At 44.0% G+C, this 21,645-nt stretch overlaps 1 protein-coding gene across 5 annotated transcripts in view; it reads left to right on the top strand.

The window, feature by feature from the left end:
• Foxn3 (forkhead box N3) overlaps window positions 1-21,645 on the top strand; it is a 435,807-nt gene that overhangs the window by 120,762 nt on the left and 293,400 nt on the right. For 3 of the 5 annotated variants that reach the window (XM_008843801.3, XM_008843799.3, XM_008843802.3), the window contains exon 2: window positions 19,749-19,854. The gene's annotated coding sequence lies outside the window, so the exon portion shown is untranslated. Of the gene's footprint in view, window positions 1-5,895; window positions 5,913-13,085; window positions 13,103-19,748; window positions 19,855-21,645 lie in introns of those variants that run through there. The other 2 variants (XM_029568627.1, XM_008843800.3) reach the window with 2 other exon arrangements.

The following is a 21,645-nucleotide window of genomic DNA, read 5'->3' as shown; positions in this document are numbered from 1 at the left end:
AGGGAGCTGTACAATGAACGACTTTAGTCTTGTAAATTTATGTGAACACTTAACTTACAAGCCATTTGGTAGTGAGTAAATTATTTTAAAAACATAAGCAAGTGTAGATAGTGCATACATACATATTATTTTTTTATATTATTTTTTTACTTTTATTTTTATGTGTATGAGTGTATTGCCTGCATATATGTAAGTGTACCTGTGTCATGCAATGCCCATGGAGGTCAGAAGAGAGTGTTGGAACCCCTGGAACTGGAGTTACAGATGGTTGTCAGCAGCCATGTGGGTGTTAAGAACCAAACCTGGGTCCTCTGCAAGAGCAACCAGTGCTCTTAACCAATGAGCCATCTCTCCAGCCCCATAAATTAAATTCTTCATTCAACATATATTTAAGTGTCAACAAGGAACTGGACATGTCACATGGGAGTGTGGCAGTAGGTAGTGGACAAAATAATATAATCTGCAGTAAGTGCAATGGAGAAAGGGAAGTGGGTGGGGTGCAGGGGTGCAAGGGGGTGCAGAAGGGCAGAGCTGACCTCTCACTGAAGAGGAGGGAGAGTGGCAGGCTCATGTTCAAAGGAGGAGTTCTTCAAGTAGAGGGGACAGCAACCATAAAATGGCTGTCCTGAAAAAAATCAGGGAGGCCTGGGAGGGTGGAACAGAGTGAGAGCAGGGACTAGGCAGGGGAAGAGAGAGAATGCTGAGTGTGATGGGTGTGGATATCGGAAGGTGCAAGAGCTGGTGCAAAGTTTGAAGGATGTGAGATCAATGGATACAGCCAATCTATAGTAGTAATAGATTGATGATGATGATGATGAGAGAGAGAGAGAGAGAGAGAGAGAGAGAGAGAGAGAGAGAGGGAGAGAGGATAGCAAGGCCTATCGTGTGTAAGGAGGCAAAAGCCTAAAGTCATAGGTACCCTAAGGTGGTGAGGCTCTAGATCTTGCTGTTGACACTGTGGTTCAAGGGCTGACAGCATCAGCATCCCCTGACACTGGTTAGAGATACATGCTTTCTGTTCTGCCTGGGCCCTGCTGAAGTGGAACCTGCCTCTCCCAAGGCCTGTGGGTGATCTATGGGCACATGACTGTCTGAGAAGTGCTGGTCTGGAGTCAGCCAGGGCTTTGAGCATCAGAAACCCTGGGGGCTGCTCAAAGCATGTGCATATGATCTAGGTTGGCCTCAGTTGCCTTGTCATTTTTCCCTGCAAGATGAGGATGATGAGCATGTTTCTGCTCAGCCTGGCTCTTGTGTTTTTCTTTCAACACCTCCTTCCCTGGCCTTTAGAGCACACTGTCCCTGGGGTTATGTAGACTGGGAAGGTGCATCTGGAAGCTGATACTCTGGGTTCTGTGGAATTTCCAGGTTGTTTTACTTCATTGTGCTCAGAGATGTTCTTCCCTCCTAGCAGAGTACTGCAGGTGCACCAAGTCTGTCCCATGATGGTTCTGCCCTCGCTGTGTGCCCATCATACAGGAGCCCACCCCCTGCAGCAGGGTGTATGGTCTGAGCAGAGCCACACACCTAGGCATTCACCTGTACAAGTACCTGTCATCTTTTTCTATATCTTTTACGGGTCTGGTACAAGAAGTTTGGTGATCTTTGCAGATGTGTGAAAATGTTGGTTATCATAATAAACATAGGTATTCCTGTGTTGGAGTTGACCGGTCCACGTTAGGATCAGGCACCATCTACTTGACCTACCCTCCCAAAACAAAGCTCTGTCCTTGGGTACAGAGGCTGCAGTTCTGATTCTGACTCAGCTGTTACTAACACTACAGGGAATTAAATCTACTAATCATATACTGCTTATTGATAAAATGGGATTATAATATTTTTTATTTCACAGGTAAGATATTGATTGATGCTTTACTATCTAAGTGCTTTTGAACGCTATTCTGAAATGTGTGATTTCTAGCCAGCTGTGGTAGTACATGCCTTTGATTCCAGCACTTGGGAGGCAGCGTCAGGCAGATCTCTGTGAGATCAAGGCCAGCCTGGTCTAAATAGTGAATTCCAGGCCTGCTGGGGCTACAAAGAGACCCTCTCTCAAAAACACCAAAAAAAAAAAAAAAAGTGTGACTCTGGGTTTACATCACTGTATGCTAACATAGCTTCGTGTAGGGGCATGTGGACATGTGCACATGTGCACGTGCTCGTCCATGTGTATGAATACTGGTGCATGTGTGCCATGATATACATGTTGGGGTTAGGGAAAACCCCAAGATTTCAGTCCTTGTCTCCTACCTTGCTTGAGACAAGGTCTCTGTTATTTTTCTGCTATGTATGTCAGGCTAGTTGGCCTATGGACTTCCAAGGATTCTTCTGTCTCTGTCTCCCATCTCCCAGTAGGGTGTTCAGATTATAAGCACTCACACTCTGTCCATGAACTGGTTCTAGAGATTTGAACTCAGATCCTCAGGTTTACACAGCAGTCTTTTTATCCACTGATTCATCTCCATAAGCCTACTTTTTTAAATTTCTTAATGAGTTTGAGTCACTACTTCTGTTAGCAACAGCAGCATTGTTGAGCAGATAACAGCAAATGTCTATTAATATTACTCACCGATAACTGTGAGTTGAGACATCAGCAAGGCACTGGCCTTTCCTTGCTGTTTCTGAATTAGCCACGCACATCTCATTATTTGTGTATGTCAGCAGTATGACCTAAATAAAGTTAGAGTTGATCTCTCTCAGAATATGTTTAGAATTTCTCCTTACAATAAAGTTAAGGCAAGTTGATGTACAGTTTGTAATCCAATAGACAGACCTTTTCAACAACGCACTTGCCCAACTCTGGGGTTATTACTGAGCCTTGGTTTCTGGATGTGGTCAAATGCTCAAATTTCTCAAGTGTTTCCTGGCTTGCTAACAACTGTCATAGAAAGAAGGCTTCATTTGTCACTGTCGTTTTCCATTGGTGGGGCAACTCGATAGCGCCCATTGCCTGGCGTCTTACCTTACCACCCTGGAATTCCACATTAGCCTGGTGCAGGCTGTGGTGGAATATGCTTCCAATCTTTGCCATTGTGCTTTGAGGGGGCCTTTCTGGGATCATCTAATCCGCTGCTGCATCAGCTACTGCCTGTGCCACTTAAAGCAAATGAGTTTAGGGATAATGTTTTGTTAACCATGTGAATTCAGGTGACCTCGACCCAAGCAAACGCCACTACTGTAACCACCTTGGTCATGCTGTGTTAAGCTGCAGAGAAAAACCTTGGTTTCTGGATGTGGTCGAATGCTCAAATTTCTCTATCTGACTGTCACAACCCAGCCGGGCAAAAACCCCATAGGGAGCTAATTCATGCATCACACATCTTTCCCACACCTCTGTCTCACCTTATGTTGTATTTTGTTGCCTGGGATGGAGATCATTCCAGATCTTTGGATGCTACTATCCGGGAGAGGAAGTGAGTCCTTCATGACAGGTTGTGTCTGCTTCAGGATGTCTTGGGGAACTTGGTGCCTGGATCCAAGAGCTGGGCTCTGGGTCTCTAGTGGGGCTAGTTGGAGTTGGAGAAATAGTCACCTGGGCTGATGGATAAAGATCGTGTTAGGAGATGCTTTGACCAGGCATGGTGGCTCACTCCTTTAATCCCAGTAATTGGGAGGCAGAGGCAGGTGGATCTCTGTGAGTTCAAGGTCAGCCAGGTCTACACAGTGAGATCCAGGCCAACCAGGGCTCCAGAGTGAGACTCTATCTCAAAAAAATAAAATAAAATAAAATAATAAATAAATAAATAAATAAATAAGAGAACCTTTGATAAGAATGGTAGTATTCTCGAGCTGGAGAGATGGCTCAGTGGTTCAGAACACTGGTTGTTCTTGCAGAAGACCCGGGTTGGAATTCCAGCACCCACATGGTACCTAATAACTGTAACTCCAGTTCTAGGGGATCCAACAGCCTCTTCTGTTCTCCGTGGGCATTGCACAACACAGGTGCACTCACCTACATGCAGGTATAACATACACATGGAATAAAAATAATTAAAAAAAAAAAAAGAATGGTAGTATTCTCACGTGCTCTCTTAGGAAAATGCCATGCCAAGAAGAGGTCTCTCCTAACCAGCATGAACCCATACCTCCTAGACTTTTTCCCAGACCTGAGGTTCTGGTAGGTTCAATTGTGGGCTGGGATGGAAAGGAGTAAAGTAACAGCACTGGACAGGACTGCAGACATGCTAGCCCTCTCCTCACATGGAGGCATTGTCCTGGCTTGAGTTTCCCCTTTTAATGCTTCTGAGATGAACACACATCTCTGTGGATCAGGCTGATGGAGGCCTTCATCCGTTGTGAAATATTGCCAGGTCGGAACCAGAAGAAATGCTGTCTTGTTCTCCTACTTCATCAGTGAGGTAATAAAAAGTTTTCTTGCCTCAGTCGTGAATCTACATCCACCTCCCTTGCCAAAGCACAGGAAGCAAAGCACTCAGTGTTTGGACTCCACTGTCATGATGTCACCAGCCTACACATGTGTCGTTTGGGTCCCTGATGTGTGGTTTGGTGAGTTAGCCAGCCTAATGCCAGGACTTTGGTCTTTGCGAGTCAGTATTCCTTGCAAGTATGTGAGCAGATTAGCCATGCACAGAAATACTTGCTTTGTATGTTCTCTGACAGAATGACCCAGTTAGAGGCCTGGCCCAGGGACAGGATGAGTGAGGCTGGGAACCCTCCTAGCTCATTTAGAGGGTATCCCATCCCTCTCAGGGTGCAAACAAGTGTCAGAGTCAGGGGGCAGGGAGGGAGTCCGTGTCTGTCATGGGCTTGGCTCTGCTTGTTTCCTCTGTGGCTATATAAATAAATAGAAAGAAGCAAGCAGCAAATCCAATGGGTGTGATGGGAGATGGTAGATTTCAGCATTGCTAGTCTTTTAGAGGCAGCTATTGTTAGTGGTCCTGTGGCTTTTCAATCATGCTCACTAACTTAAGATTTTTAGGAAATCTCTTCTGTATGAGTATGCCTGGTAAGGTCAGATCCATTTTCCTTCCCTCACCAGTGACCCAAGAGAGCTGCTCAGTTGTTGTCTGCCCAGTGGCCTGGTGAGAATCACATTTGCGCTAGCCAGGCTGTGATGGAAGGCCAGACCCTGACTTTATCCTACTGTGGTCTCTCACATGGGGAAGCGGCTCCATCTATAAAACGTGTGGTTGCTATGAATTACTGTTGTTGGTAAGGAGAATTGGAAGCACTGTCGTTTCTAGATTACCTTTCAAATATTCAAATTCATGCACCAGCAGCATATGGCTAGAACTTTTTTTTTCTCCCTCCACTCAGATGTCTTCCAATGTGCTTTATTGAATTCCAAATCCACATCAGGTTTGAATTTTGAAAATGCCAACTGTATACTAACTGAATGTGAGAAATGAAGAAAACTTTCATAAATGTTTTTTTAAAAATAAATGGTGTTCTGTATTCAGATAGAAATCAGCTGTACGGATTTCTTTCTTTCACTTTTTTTTAATCATTATGGTTCATTCACATCTTGATGATACTGAGGGAACAACGTTACTGGGGTATTCTTAACTAATTTTTGATAATAAGGCAGCCCTACACTAGCACAGGTCAGACGTGAAGGGAAAGTGGGTAGTGGCTGACTCTGTGGCCTCCGCTGCTGGGCAGCACCATGGCTGAGCTGTGGGTGAGGGAGCAGCCATGTGTCCTCAGATGGCGGTACTGGCATCTGCTGCACCCGCTCAACCTGCTCGAATTTGGGTTCAGAAGTGATTCAACTCCATTTTCTTCCCACTTGAGTTTAATATGCAGATGCTGTTTATGCTTTTGTTTCTTACTAGGTGGATTCATTACTTTTCTTGCTCCTTGACAAAATACCTGATGAGTGCAACAAGGAAGGAAGGGTTTCTTTTGGCTCATGGTTTGAGGGTGCAGTCTACTGTGGCAAGGAAGGCCTGATGGTAAGAGCAGGTCTAACGTGGCTGCCAGAGTGTGAGGTGGCTGGTCTCATTGCGTCCAGTCAGGAGACAGATGAATGGCTGGTGCTCAGCTCACTTGTTCCTTTTTATTCAGTCTGGGACCTCAGGCCCTGAGATGGTACCACCCTAGGGTGGGTCTTCTCTCCTCAGTCAAACCTTTCTGGAAATACTCTCATAGATATACCCAGATGTGTGTTTCCATGGTGATTCTAAATCCAGTCAAGTTGACAATGTGGACTAACCATCATGCTGGGTAGATTTCTGAGCACTTTAGAACGAATAAAAGGAGGCTTTTATCTGCTCAGTTCCCCTCAGATGCAGAGGAAGTGATTCTGAATGTGTCTGTTTTGAATGACCTCCATCAGAGGCATCAACACACTACATATAACCTTGATTGCAAGCTGCTCTGGGTGAGCGTTTCACTGGGTCATTGGCAACACTATGGGCTTTCTTAAGCCTCTGGATGCTCTCTTGTGGAGGGACTTCTTTCCTCAGGCCCCTCTCCATAACCATATCTTCACATGCTACATGAAATATAATGGATACCCTGTCCATCTTCAAATCTAAGTTACCACCCATCATAAAATATAACAACGTCTTATGTATGACTAATAGACAAGATGCTGCTGAGGAATCCAAGATGCTTATTCCAGAGAGTTCTTTGCAGGTGTGCATTTCCAAGCTAATGAGATACATTCTGGTGATGAGTTGAGTTGCAATAGGGTAGTTGAGATAATGCTAAATTTTGCTACTTAAAAAAAAAGATATTTTGCCAGGCGTGGTAGTGCACGCCTTTAATCCCAGCACTTGGGAGAAAGAGGCAGATGGATCTCTGTGAGTTCAAGGCCAGCCTGGTCTACATAACAAGTTCCAGGCCAGCTGGGACTACAGGGAGACCAGACCAAAAACTAAAGATATTTCAAACATAGAAAAAGCAAAAGAACTCATGTAACTGCTATCCAACTTTGCCAGAGCTCAACATGTTGCCGTGTTTGCCTCGAATATTTTGAAAAGATAAAACATGGAAAATGATAATGAAAAATCTGTGTGGTTACTCCACGACCCTCACTGCTCCTGTGCCCCCATGGGCCCACATTCATGAACTTTGTACTTAATATTTTCTGTGAACTTTCCCTTAGGTATTTATTTTGAGACAAGGTCTCATACGGTCCAGCTGGCCTTGAATTCTTCCCTACGTAACGGAGGATAAGCTTGAACTTCGGATCCCCTTGCCTCTATCTCCTAAGTGCTGGGATTACAAGTGTGCACCACCATACCTAGGTTATGCGTGCCGGGGATCCAACTCAAGGTCTCATGTATGCTAGGTAAGCACTCTGCCAACTGAGCCACATCCTCAACCCTTACTTCTTCTTGTATCTGTAGGCACATACTTAGCATTCTTAAATACTGCTGTTGGGTCATTATGTGTGGCCCCTGCTTTTCCTTCCCTTGAGCTTGTAGTAGACAGTTCTGGCTGATGAATGGGCATGGAAAGCAAGGCTGCAGCTTTTGGGTTTTGCCTTGGCTGAGGGAGCTATTCTTCACATCATTTCCTTCTTTCCTTTGATGAGGGCAAGAAACCACCCCGGTGTATTAGATGTACATTGGTGCAGGAGAGAGCTATGGGAGCCAGGCCACTTGCACAAGCTATTTATGACCATACAGATATGGGAGACAGGCAAGGGGTTAGTGCCACGACGAAATGGGAAATCTTTGATGACTTCGCAGTGCTTGTGTCTCCAGTCCCCCGAACTTCCCATTGTCTCAGGATGGTATGTCAGAAAAATCAAACAAGCATTTTTATTTAAGCCAATGCTATTTAACCTCTGCTAAAACATCTCCCAGAGGCCTGGGGAGATGGCATATTTCGTAAAGTACTTGTTGTACAAGCATGAGGACCTGAGTTTGGTCCCTGACATTTGTGCTAAAAGCTGGCCATGGTGACATATGCTTGTGATTCCCATGGCTGGAGAGAGGAGACAGGAGGATCCCTGGAGCTTGCCAGTCAGCCAGTCTAGACAAATCAGTGAGCCCCAGGTCCCAGTGAGAGACCTTGACACCTGACCGCCACACACAGACACACACAGGTGTACCTGTACGCACATGAACACATACCTTCATACACATACATACACAAAATCTCATTCACAAAGGCTTCAAAAAAACATAAATAACACAGTTCCCTAAATATTCTAACACTGTGTTTGCACTGTGACCTTCCACGTGATTTATCGCCTGGTGCTTTCCCTACATTACCTTCATGGTGGAAAGAAACAGCCAAATGATGTGCAGTGACTCCCCCAGGTGTGTGCCCCAACCTCAGCAGTGAAAGTCCTGTGCAGCCATGGGACAAGAGGAAAGAAGAGAGGCCCGCGTGGCATGAGATCTGTGCTTTTTAGTATGACTGTTTCATTTTTTGTGACAGTTTTCACAAGCTAAAAAATGAAAATTAGATATAATAGGTCCCTCAACACCAGCTCTCATAGGAGTTTGTCTATCAACCAATTCATCAGAAATCTGTTTTCAATTGGAGTATTTTTCCTTTATCAGTATCTCAGAAAAATGAATCTAGCTTAAAAATGTAAGATAACATGTAAATAGGAATTTTAAAACAATGTAGTGTGCCTATGGACAAATGCCAGGAGATGAGGGGGAGAAAAACCAGAGGATGTTGGTTTGTACAGACACCCAAAAAGGCTTTTAAAGTATAAGCCAGATGCTTCTTAGGTGACTGGCTTTCAGCTAATGACTCAGTCAATGGCAGCCAAAAGTCCCCACTTGTGTGTTTAGGGACACTTCCTCAGGCCCGGATTCATCTTTTTCCAGATGAAATTCTAATCAGCTCCATTATTTGGCTTCTCAGCCCCTGGCATATTAGATGCGAATCAGGGCAGGAGGGAACTGTGGGAGCCAGGCCACTCTGCACAGTGATGAAGCCAGCTGAGACCTTGGCGGTCACTGAGTGTTGAGGAAGACCCAAAGAGAAGGTGAAAAGGGAGGGGTTGGAACCACTTGTGGGGCCTTTTCCTGAAGGCTGACCTTGTCCCTCTCCAGCCCATTTGTTCTATGGATGCTGGGAGTACCTCTCTGTCAGTTTGCAGAGTTCTTGATGCAGCCAAGTCTGAGAAGCATTTGTAACCGGCGGACTCATGAGTCTGATTCCTGGTTTTCTTCTGTGATCTGTGTTAGAAAATTGTCACAGGAGAATTCAGTCACTGACCCGAGTTGGGGTACCCTTGTGAAGACACTGGGCTCCCCTGCTGGTGTCCACTGTGGTCTTCCAGAACCCTTCCATAACCATATCTCTGCTGCTTCATGAATGGTCAGTCCAGGAACAGCTCTATGATCTGGGAATATTCACTTTTGGAAGAACACTTGTTACCTGAAGATGGCATGACCAAACCTAGTTAACACCTCATGTCCATGGAAATGTGGGGGAAGGCAGTGAACAGCCCAAGTCATGAGGAAATCTACTTTTGACAGCTACTGGTAGCTGTGGATATGGTAAAGAAGAAACCATGCAAGAAGGCAACCCACAGGATTGGGGGGAATATTTGCAAAGTACATAAGGGAATACATAACATGTAGAGTGTAAGGAGCACACCCAAACCCAGCAGCGACCACAGCAAGCAACCAGTTCAAATAAATGGGCCTAGCACTGAGTAGACATTTCTCTAGAGATACATAAGCGGCCAATAAATACACGGAAAGGCACTTAGCATCACTAATAAATAGGGAAATGCAAATCAAACTGAGATACTACCTCATACCATTAGGATGGCTTCCATCAATGAGACAAAACAACAGCAGAACAGGTAAAATCAAATGTTGGTGAGGATGTGGATAAATTGGGGCCCTTGTACATTGTTGGTGGGAATGTAAAATGTGTACAACTGCCATGGAAAACAAGGTAGTGCTTGTTCAAATAATTAAAAATAGAGTTACTCTGTGGTCCGTCAACTTCACTTCTGGTATCCACCGCAAAGAACTGAAAGCAGACTCTTGATGAGATTTTTATTTAGGTACCTGTATTCACAACAGCATTATTCTAAGTAGCTAAAATGTTGAGGCAATCCAAATGTTCACCAACAGACGAATAAGCAAAACGTGGTATATCCACATAAGGGAATTTTACTCAGCCTTAAAAAGGAAGATGGTCTGACAAAGCCTGTGATTGGGTAAACCATGAAGACATTGTGCTAAATGAAATAAACCAGTCATGAAAAAATACACCGTATGATTCCATGAATAGTTTGAGTTGCCAAAATCATAGAGACAGAAAATAAAATTAGCAGCATGTAGGGGCTGGGAGAGTAGGACCTGGGATGTTTGTTTAATAGGTATAGAATTTTAATTTTACAGGTTGAAAATAGTTGTGGAGATGGATGGTGATAGTTGCATATTATTATTAATACCACTGAAATATGCATCTAAAAATGGTTAAGGTACTAAATTTGATGTTATGTATATTAGAGAGAGAAGGCAAGAGCGCTACAAAGGCAAATTTCCCTTAGGCACTTTACTGATTCATTGCTACTACTTTTCCTGTTGTTTGTCCTCAACCCTCCTTTTACCCCCAAATCTCCAGGGTTCCCCACCATCTTTCCACTCCAAAGCCCACTTAACCCCAAACCATTCAATCCAACACTTGGCATCTGTTCTTTAAAGCATTGTTACTGTAGTTATTTTAAGTCCTTCACAACCAAACTCATGGTTGTGGGGCAGCATAGCCCATAGAAAGGGCATTAGATCAGGTTAGAGAAGACCAGGCTCTCAGGAGTCATGTGTGACTTTGGACCACCAGTCACTGACTTTCTGAACGTTGAAGTGTTTTCTGTGAGACAAGGTAGGTGGTTGCAACAAACTAGTTCCTGGAACTCTGGCCGTAGCCATATGTGATATCGTAGCTGAAGATGCTTGGTGATGTTAGAGTAACATGGACAGCAATGCAGAGCTGTTGTGGCTCTCTGCTCCTGGGCTCTGTAAAACCTGTTAAAGGTCAGTCTCTACCTGTGCAGCTAAATCATGGAAGTGAGGCTTTGCACTAGACCCTAACACCATTGTGTATGTGTGTGTGTGTGTGTGTGTGTGTGTGTGTGTGTGTGTGTGTATACTATGTGTGTGTAGGTGCCCACTGAAGCTAGAAGATGGCAACTGATCCTCTGGAGCTGGAGTTACAGGTGGTTGTAAGCCACCCAACATGGGTGCTGGAAACTGAACTCAGATCCTTGGAACCCAGTTCCAGTCCTCTGGAAAAGCAGCAAGTGTTCTTAACTGCTGAGCCATCTCTCCAGCCTCACTTTTACCTTGTTTTGAGGCAGTCTCTCTGGTTGTTTCTGTCACTCACCATGTGCTCCAGGCTAGCTGACCTGTAATTTTCCTATCTCTGCCATCCATCTGATCGTAGAAGTACTAGGTTTATAGACGTGTACCACTTCATCCAGCTTTTTCCATAAGTTCTGGGGATCAAACTCAGGGTGTCAGACTTATGCAGTAAGCACTTTTACCCACTTAGCCATCTTCCTAGACCTCCCTCCCCACTTGCCACCCCTGCAACATCATCTTAAGATTGCTTTTTTAAAGTGACATATTCCCTTAACCAGTAAAATGTGTGTATCTATTTTTCAGGGATGAGTCGATCAGTATTATCATAGTAAACACCAAGAATGATTCAATTTAGGAAAGTAATGGGAAAATTTGCTCATCTTTTATAGGATCATTTTGCCATAATCCCCGCCGATAAAGTAGTGGTTTCTTTCAAGCATGCCAGTTCAGGGTCACAGAACTGCACTCTTAAAGCCTCCAATTGATTGTTTAGTGAGAAAATTGTATTCAAGTGAGGCGCATCAGCATGCAAATCTAAAATGTGGCCATTTTCATCTAGATTGAATATTATTAACTAGCCCAAGGGATAGGATGTAATTAAGATTTTTCAACAGCTTATTTTTGTCTTCTGTGATGAGTGTAACCCCAATATTTAAAGCGGCTGGCCCATTTGAATAATGGGAAGACGGCTCAGTGCCCATTTTGGCTTCTAGATTTAATGAAAGTGTTTGACTTTTTCTCCACAGGTTTGAGCATTGATAAGGGCAGAGATTTGAACTTGAAGCAAATGAGCGAATCCTTAGATCACAGGTCACCTCAGTTCTTTTGATGGATAACTAAGTTTTGCCTCCTAACCTGATCAACTTACATTCTTGTGTGGGTTTAGGAACAAAGACCCTGTGGGACCAATGAAGTCACTGTTGAGAGTTTATGCATTTGCCAAATTAGAACTGTTGGACATTCAGCCTGTTTGTGCAGCTTAAGTTGGAAGAGAGAAAATTCTTAGCTTGGATCCATTTCACAAAGTTTGCAAGGTCTCTGGGCTTGGCGTGTGACTCACACTGGTAGAATGCTTGCTTAGAGTGCTGGGTTCAATTCTTAGCACTGGAATGAAAAAACAAAGAAAGTTTGGAAAGTCTCTCTCCACCTGTCACAGAGCCCATCAGGCAGTCAAATTTGGTAGCATCTTTATGGAGTGATTCTGCCATGACCATTCTCTGGTGAAACAGGAGGCTCACCCCACACATACCAGCAACAAAGAAAAAGTTCTCCCTTTCACCCAGGAGAAGTTGGTAAAAGGATCCATTGCAGAACGGCACCATCTTCAGTAGACACCAGCAGGCTGGGTTGGTACCACGGCTCATTTCTATCGTCAGTATTTTCAGGTGTGCCATATGTGTTTAGTACACCATTTGATAATGCTAAAAAAATATATTAAAGCAGTGTGAGACTAGAGGAGAAAGAAGATGAATGTTAGCATTCCCCTGGGGTTCATGGGTGAAGGCATTAACACAGCGTGGCACTCTACCCTAGCTGTGTTTGTTTCCATGGCAACAGCTACGTACATGTTTCAGACTGTCTACAGTGACACAGTTGCAGAAATAGTAGCTTGCAGGTTTCTGATATCGCATCAGCGGACAGGCGGCACGCACTATATTAAGTAAGTGTAAAAGAATTTAAAATATAGCCGTGGATTCAGATGTGTAGAGCCTAGCTGAGCCGTGTGTCCGCTGTGGCAGCTTTCCCCTTCTGCATGACGGCAAAGTTGAAAGTTGCAAGATTCCAGTTAAACAATTGTCCTTGCTCGGGTAAATATATCATCAAAGGAAACAAGTGTGAGTTACAAGGTAAGAAAATGGCTCGGACAGATGACACGGGGAAGAAGGATTTGGATAGTGAAGCTTATATTTTGGAGGGTGGGGGATAAAGATAGAAAGGGAAGGAAAGCCTTGTTTGAAAATAGCTGAGTCTTTAAAGCAGATCTGATGTATAACAGAATCTTTTGCAGCTGCTGAGTTTATGGCAACTGAGGTCTTTGAATGTCTCGATGTGGAAATTGCTTTTATATAAAAAGATGGGGGGGCTGCAGAGAGGCTGATTAGGGATGGAGTTAGAGGAGGTTGGGGCTCCATTGTCTTTCTGATGGCTTATGTAAATATCTCTGTTCCCTTCCCCATCACCCTGGTTTGTCTTTGAAATTTGCTGCTACTTTTTAGTCCCATTTACTGGTTCTGCGTTTATATTATGCCGCCACATTGTAGCCTGGTATGACTTCAGTGTTGGTTAGAAAGCAGCCAAGCACAGCTGACAGACTTTGTGAGCGTGTGACTTTGCAACCAAATTGTACAGTCATTTAGGAGGAGTGTTCCAATGGGCATTTATTTACACGCCAGAACCCCAGTTTTGAATAGCAGCCTAGGTATTAGGTTAATGGAATTCAGTGTGCACACTATGGTTACAGGAGCTTTCAAGTATGCTGTAGCTAATCCATATTGAGTTTTTAATGTCAAAATAATTTTATTTGTGCCCATTATTCAACTTAAACCTACACTTACCTTATCTGTAGTTTTGTTAATCATGCATTAGTGAGGAAAAAGTAAAATTGCATGATAATGTAAGATAATCTATCGTTTCAAGAAGATTAGTTTTCTGACTGTAGGTGGACTTTTATAAAAAGTGATGCATGTGATGCTTCAGGTCTGTATCAGAGTTTTTTTTTTATGTACACAGAAAATAATCTACATCTCCTAGTGCACATTATCCCCCATAGTAATTATTTGAATAGATGTTACGAGGCCACCTCTGGGGGGCTCCGAGCTTCTTAACACCTGCGCATGTGGAGGGCTAGGACAGGTTTTGAATTATAAATCAGGGACTTGGATCCTGGAATATGTGATAACCCACCTTCTTATGATCCTGAATGGAATTAGCTAACCGCTTCTCAAGCATGCACAAGTATAGTCAGTCTCAGCAGCCCCAAGAGGAAGGGCTGTTTTTGTCTTCAATGGGGAACTTTTCCATGGTGCCTCACACCAAAGGCAGGTCAGTTTTTATAGGAGGAAGTCCTCTGCTTACTGCACCCCCACTTCAGCAGAGTCCTGAGACATCAGCCTGTGTCCTTGGAGCTGATTTGGCACAGGCCCTATGTCCCATGGAGGGAACCATCTCCCTGTGACATGTGCAGGATGACACCTGTCAGGCAGAGGGACTGAATGCCGTTGGGATGATGGTTCACCTGAGAAGTCCTGGAAACCTTGCCTTAAACACCTGGGAGTCTGAGGCTGAAAATCAGCAATGTTTCAGGGAACAATTTGGATGAGCAGCTCAACTTTTTTCTGGGAGGGGTAAAGCAAATCCTCTGAGCATTCAGCCTATTTGCACATTAAAAAAAAAAATCATCCAGAAATATTTCCTGCTATAGAAACTAAACAAAACAACCCACTGTGTCAAGTTGTTTTAACTCTTTCATAAGAACAAAGAAACACAAACCAGGCGTGGTTGTGGATGCCTGTAATCTCAGTGCACATATACTCAGGAGACAGAAGCAGGAGGATTAGATGTTCGTGGTCATCCTGGCTACACAGGAAGCTGGAGGCCAGGCTGGGCTCCATAAGACCCTGTCTCAAAAGTAAAAAGAATAGAGAGATACATCAATTTAAATGTAAAGTTTTAGACAGGACCAGTCATTTGATTATAAAATTCTGGCAGTAATTGTAGGAAGTATAGTTGCTTCCATTCAAAGGGTCATTTGAATGGAAGCATTTGAGGAGGGAATGAAAATACAGATTGGTGTCATTACCAATCATAACTGGCAGCAGGATTTCCAAAATAATCCTCCTGAGGCATAGGTCACTGGCATCTCCTCAGCCCAGTGCCTCCAAAAGGCTCCCAGTGACACAAGGGAAGGCCAACCCGCTGGCTGGCATCCAAGACTCCCCCTGTTCTTTCCTTTCCAGCCTTCCTCTCACTTTACTTCCTCTGTCTTGGGCATCCTGTACTGCTGTACCATACAAAGTACAGTGTCCTGACCATCTTCTAGGAATCTTCTAGGCCGTTGCTTTTGCTATTGCCCCTGTCCAGTTGCCTTAAATTCCATTTCCATCATAAACCTGATTGATCTTTCCATCTCATTCTTGGAAAGATTTTTCCATCTATCATGTTCCCATATCATTCTCTTTGTCTTCCATCATAGCGCTATTTGTTTACATTAATGTATTTTGTCATCATTGTGACCAAATACCCAACAAGAAGCAACTTAAGGGAGATAGGAGATATTTTGGCTCAAGGTTTGAGGAGGTGCCATTCATCACAGTGGAAGGCACGAAGGCTCGGTGGTGGTAGGAAGATGAAGCCAGAGCTTTGCACCTCCTCACATCCTGACAGAACAGGAAGCAGAGAACAGGCTGGAAGCAGGAATGGATTGTAAACCTCAGTTCCCTCCCTCCCTCCCCATCCAGTGACCCACTTCCTCCCATGAGGCCCTGCCTCCTAACGGTTCTATAACCTGTCAGAGCAATGCCACCAGGTGGGAACAGAGTTCAAACACAGGAGGCTGTGGGGGACATTTCACTTTCAATCCATAACAATTCAGATTAGTTGTTTATCTCCTTAACCAAGTCATAAGCATCAAGAGCCTTGATTTACCTACTTTTGCAGGCTTTGCCATGCCTAGAACAATACTTCAAATTTTTGTGTTTAACCAAATTCATTTAAGCTTTATTTGTATTTGATGGGTATAAGTATTTTGCCTACATGTATGTAAGTGTGCCAGATGTGTACATTGCCTGCAGAAGCTAGAGGAGGGCATCAGATCCCAGAAACTGGAGCTATGGATGGTTGTTAGCTGCCATATTGGTACTGGAACCCAACCTGAGCCTTCTGCAAGACCAGCCAGTGCTCTTAACCACTGAGCCAGCTCTCCAGCCCCTATTAACTGAATTGTTTGTGAGCAGTCTCCAAATGCTTATGTTCTTTGATTAAGGAGCACTTGCTGAGTACTGAGACTCCCCAGGCCCTGTCAGTCACAGACCAAGTATCTTGATCCATTTGTTCGAGTTCAGATGCTCCCATACTTTGTACTGTTTGGGATGGGCTAAACACAGAAATAAGATGAATGGCTAGTTGTTTCGATTTTCATAAAATCCTAAGAGTGTAGAGATTTAAAGTCCATTATAGGACAAAATTCCTCATGTTAACAAACAGAACATTTTTTCCTTTGTTTTATTTTATTTGGGGTGGAGGCTCACTATGTTGGTCAGATTGACCTTTAACTCATGATCTTTGCATCTGCCTCTGCTTCTAAGTGCTGGGATTATTATAAGTAGGTGTCACCATTGACTGAGAGGAAAGAATTTTCAGTCAAGCTGTAAAAGGGCTTTTCTAGAGCTTCATGGTTCTCTGCAACCCTGGGTGTATAGACCCAGCTGACAAGGTCTTTGGGGTCCTGTCTGTGGAGCCTTCTAAGAGGTGACTTTGGATTCCACTTGAGGCACTCCCAATCTGCTCCTATATGTGGGTTGTCTCGCTTCCCCTATGTGAATACTGTCATCCAACAATAACAGTCAACTCTTTGCTAAAGGCTGGTATCATTGGGTTAAAATTAAAAACAAAAGTGAACTGAAAAGTGAGCTGAGGAGAACAGCTAACAGTTCATTAGCCATCACCTCGTGGAGGACAGGGCAGCTGCTGAATTCAGTCAAGTTCAGACCCTTAAAAAGAGTGGAAAAAAGAAAGCACATACTTTCCAGTGCCTGGGCACTGCTGTGTTGGCCAGCTGGGCACAGTGCCGTGGCGAAAAGAGCTCTGCCGTTCAGAAATCTGAGACCCCGACCTTGCAAACAGGGAGAAGCATGTGGCTGCAACTGGGGTTGATTGTGGTGTTTGATTTGTTTCTGGGCTCATGTCTGCCCACGGTTACATCAGACACCACTCTTGTGAAATCCTGTGAGGCTCAAAGAGTCAGGCCTCAAATGGACCAAAGGAATGAGTTGTTTCAGGAAAGGGGTGTCTCTCTGTGTGTGCATGTATCTGCAGCTGATGGGCTTTTAAGGGGAAAAAATTCTGCTGGGTGTGGTGGCATATGCCTTTAATCCCAGCCCTAGGGAGGCAGAGAGAGCTCTGTGAGTTCAAGGCCAGCCTAGTTTTACATAGCAAGTTCCAGGCCAACTGGAGCTACAGGGAGACCCTGTCTCAAGGGGGAAAAAAAAAGAGGAAGGAATTCTTGGTTTCTGTGCAAATGTGGGCTTCCTGTTGCCCAGAGTTAGCCTGTTCAGGGAATAAAGCACAATTCAGGTTTCTGAGTTAGAAGCCTGATTAATCTCCCTGCCAGTTACATATGGAAATAAATTAGTAAATGGTCCATCTGGGACTAAACTACTGCAGAGATGATAAATTATCACCATCGTATATGTTGGTCTTGCTGAAGACTGAGCTGTGCTCACAGGAGGTTCTAAAAGACAACTAGATGCTCTGTTGTGGTCAGAGGGATAAAATTTGATGAAAAAAATATTCAGAGTTGAAAATGTACCTTGAAATGTTTTCTTGGGCAAGTGGATTGGTTGATGCCAGGTTCTTCCCTGGAACTGCCTGCATCTGCATATATTTAAGAAGGGTCTCCAGGGACTAAGGGAGATTTTTAGATTTATATTTTCAAAGGCCAGTACAATAACAAGTGTAATTAATACCCAAGGTTGTAATAAGGAGCACAATTCTGTATCTCTATGTAGGATTGTGTGTTATAATTTTACAGCAACTTTGTATCTATTTTAGCTAAATTTCAATAGAGGTGGAACAAGTCATGTCTCATTTTCTAATTTTCTTTCTTGTTTTTGTTGTTGTTGTTTGTTTTGTCCTTTTTTTTTTTTCTTTAATCTTTTTTTTTTTTTTTTGAGACGGGGCTCCCTATGGCCCCAGCTGGCCTGGAACTCACTATGTAGACCAGGCTGGATTTGAACTCACAGAGATCTGCCTGCCTCTGCCTCCCAAGTTCTGGGACTGCAGGCATGCGCCACCAGGCCCGGCCCCATTGTAATCTTAAGGCTCGTTATTCTTGTCATTTTCTTAATGATCAGGCTTTACCAATCATTCCAACCCCAACAAGAAACAAATATCTCCTCCAGAGCCCTCTGAGCAATGGAAATAAGACTGGGTGTTTCGCTGTTTGTGTTGAACCCTGGCTTCCAGGGTGGACAATGCATTTCTAAGTGTTGAACTTCCTTTCCTTCTGTCTTCCTTTCCTCAATCGCAGCTCAACACTCTGCCTTTAATTACATTTTAAAATATTTTATTTATATATTTTATGTTTATGAGTGTTTTTTGTCTGCATGTATGGAAGTGCATCTATGTTGTGCAGTGCCCAAGGAGGTCAGAAGAGGGCATCAAATTCCCCTGAAACTGGAGTTACAGATGGTTGTCAGGCGCCATGTGGGTGCTAGAAATTGAACCCAGGTCCCCTGAAAGAACAGTCAGTGCTCTCACCTGCTGAGCCATCTATCCAGCCTCTTTAATTAGATTTTAAACATGAAATAGAGTAGGGTAGTTTTAGTTTACAAGAAGATAAAGCCTTTGTATGAGTGGATGAATGAATGATCTAAGACAGAGCTCCTGTAAAAACACTGATTTCTGCCCCAGTCCCAATAGTCTGTTTCTGCAGAACCTGGATTAAAGCCAAGAATGTGTGGTTCTTAGTAAGGTCTCAGGTTTGAGAACCCACTTGGAGAACTATTGTTTGAGACCTCAGTTTGAGAACCACTGCTCTGATGACCATTTCCTAATGGCCCACACTGACTCCACAGGATACCACCATTCTTCTCATTAGAGAATTTATTGATTTGTCATTCTTGAGGCCAGAGATGCAAAATATATAATATATGCACATATATATTATATTTATAATCTTCCATCAGAAATTATTTTGCAGTCTAGCTCACGTACCAGCATTTTTTCCAGTGTTATTGATCGACAGTGGCCCAATAACTTGCAGTGCATTAAGTGAGCTTGTCCCTAGGACTCAAACTGGAGTGATTTCATTTTACAACAGAAGAGTCATTGACTTTGCAGCCTGTGCACTTGGTCTACCCAATGGATCAAGACTGCCAATGGGGTGGAATGCTGGCCTTCAGCACTCCATAGCCTCTGATAGGTTTCCTTTAGGTAGACAGGTGTTAGGTGTTTCCGGAGCAACTATAGTAAAAAATAAAATGATTTCAGAATGTCTGTGTGGTGGTCCTAGTAAAATTTAATCATCTTACAGTGTCTATGGCATGTGTTTCCAAACTTCTGGGCCCTCTTTTCCCCCATGAAGCAGTTTTAAAAACACTCCACTCTGAAGGCCTCAGTCTTTCAATAACTATCCAGGAACTAAGAGGCACGATGAGAATTGGCTTTCCCACTGAAGCATGTCATTTTCTAGGGTCGGGCCGGAGGGGTCATGCACTGTGGCTGTGAGCACTCTCTGCTTCTATACTCTAATCCTGTCTTCTTTCTCCACTCCAGCAGCCTCTAGAAGTGTCATCTAGTGATTATGGAGGCGCCTTTGTCCTTTCCTTGACGGGAGCTGGAGCAATGCTGACCTCCATTTCCTGGACCCATTCTGACTCAGGTAATCATACTCTCTGGCCTTTCCCTAGTCACTATACCTCAGATTACATTGAATCAATGAAATACCAAAGCTATATTTAAATGCAAATGCCAAGTTGATTATTTCTCCCTCCTTTGCTCTCTCCCCCTCCCCCAGTCTTCTTAATGATCAGTTCATGTAGCTGATCAGACTGACAGTATGGTCAATCCAATTTAGGCATTAAGATGATTGAAAAACCTTGATTCTCATCTTTATTTAAAATTCTGGTGGATGTCTGAGATACATAGAGACACCTGAACATTGCTAGGAATTTTCCTGTGAAGCCTAGTGCCTACCATAGTGTCTCAAAATGATCTTCTTTCCCAGAATGTTGTGCATAATTGTATTCATCTTTCTAATGTTGTACCAGTTGGTTGTGTTCAGAGGATATTATTGAGTATCTGTTTGTGTACTTGGGACAGATGGGGGTGAAGAAGTAGGAGGCTGTTTTCTATCCTCAGGGAGCTCCCAGTAGTGCCAGATTCACAACTTGGTCATGAGAAAATGACAGGTGGTGGGGCTCATTTGAGGGGAGGTTCTGGGCACTAAGTATAGCCCTCTGCCTCAGGGAATTGACAGACTTCCAGGCTTGAGGTTGAAATAATTAGCAAAGAATTCATGAACCTAGAAGTGACTCAGGTGGCTTTGTCTCTGAGGATTGATTGGGCAGGCAGAGGGAGGAAGTGACATGGCACCCAAATAGAAAGCCAGGACTGAGCCCTTGGTGAGTCCACTAGTGGGGACCTGGCTCTTATCCAGTATTTAGAGGGCCCTGATCCTCCAAACCAAAGTCAGACTTCTCAATCGCCTGGGCCACTTAAGGTCCTGGAGAAAAAAACAAAACGAAACAAAACAAAAACCTTGCCCTGTGACAGTGGAGCCTCGCCTGGGAGCATCTTTCTGGGGACAGTTGTCCACTGTTGTCCAGCCTTGGCATGATGATTGCCTTGCTGGTCTTTTCTGCTTGTCTGAGCCTGTCCATACCCTGCCTCTGCCTGTCTACCCAGATTATTTACTCTTCTTTTGCAAACTTTCCTGCCCCTTCTCTAAGTGATGCCTGATGCCCATGACTTGACAAGGCCCTGGATAAACCAGACACCATGTGAGGTCAGCATCTGACCTTCACAGATGCCAGTTTGATCTAGGAAGTGAAGTTGAAAAGTAGGAAGTAGAAACCAAAAACATGAATTTATAAGCTGATGTGGAGGGTGTCTCCAGAGAGTTTCAAAAGCCTGAATTCAGGGACAAGCTCAAGGACAAAATGGGGGCTACAGCCAAAGATGGGGAGCCAGATGCCTGGAGTAATTTGAGGGTGGTGCAGCAAATTCTGCCCATACCTGGCCTTTTTCCAGTGCTGCACTTTATCAAGTAGGATAAAGCTGTGGCAGCGTTCATTGTCCTGAGTCTTAAAGGTACCACTGAGAGCTGCCAGCCCAGGCTCCTGCTCTTCTGTAGGGGTGCCCTGGCCACATTGCACCTGCTGGAACATGCTGTGGTGCACAAGAACCCAGCTGATAGAGGAACATTGGCCTCCCAGAATCACAGCCCTAGTCCTCAGCCAGCAGGACAAATAGTGGTTTGTAGGAGGCGGGGGTCTCCTTCCACTGAACTGATTGCCTAGCAGAAGTGATCCTCCCCTCCAAATGAAGGCCAGGGCCCAATAACCTGTATTTAGCCATGAACCAAAGACAGCCTGGTGCCTGGAAATGCAGAGTAGGCAAGCTATTTTTTTTTTTTTTTTGGTTTTTTTGGAACAGGGGCTCCCTTTACTTC

Source organism: Nannospalax galili, unplaced genomic scaffold, assembly GCF_000622305.1.
Source record: "Nannospalax galili isolate Female #2095 unplaced genomic scaffold, S.galili_v1.0 scaffold500, whole genome shotgun sequence".
In the NCBI taxonomy this organism is placed as follows: Eukaryota; Metazoa; Chordata; class Mammalia; order Rodentia; family Spalacidae; genus Nannospalax; species Nannospalax galili.
The sequence above is the reverse complement of the archived record's forward strand: the minus strand, read 5'-3'. Positions and strand labels throughout refer to the sequence as shown.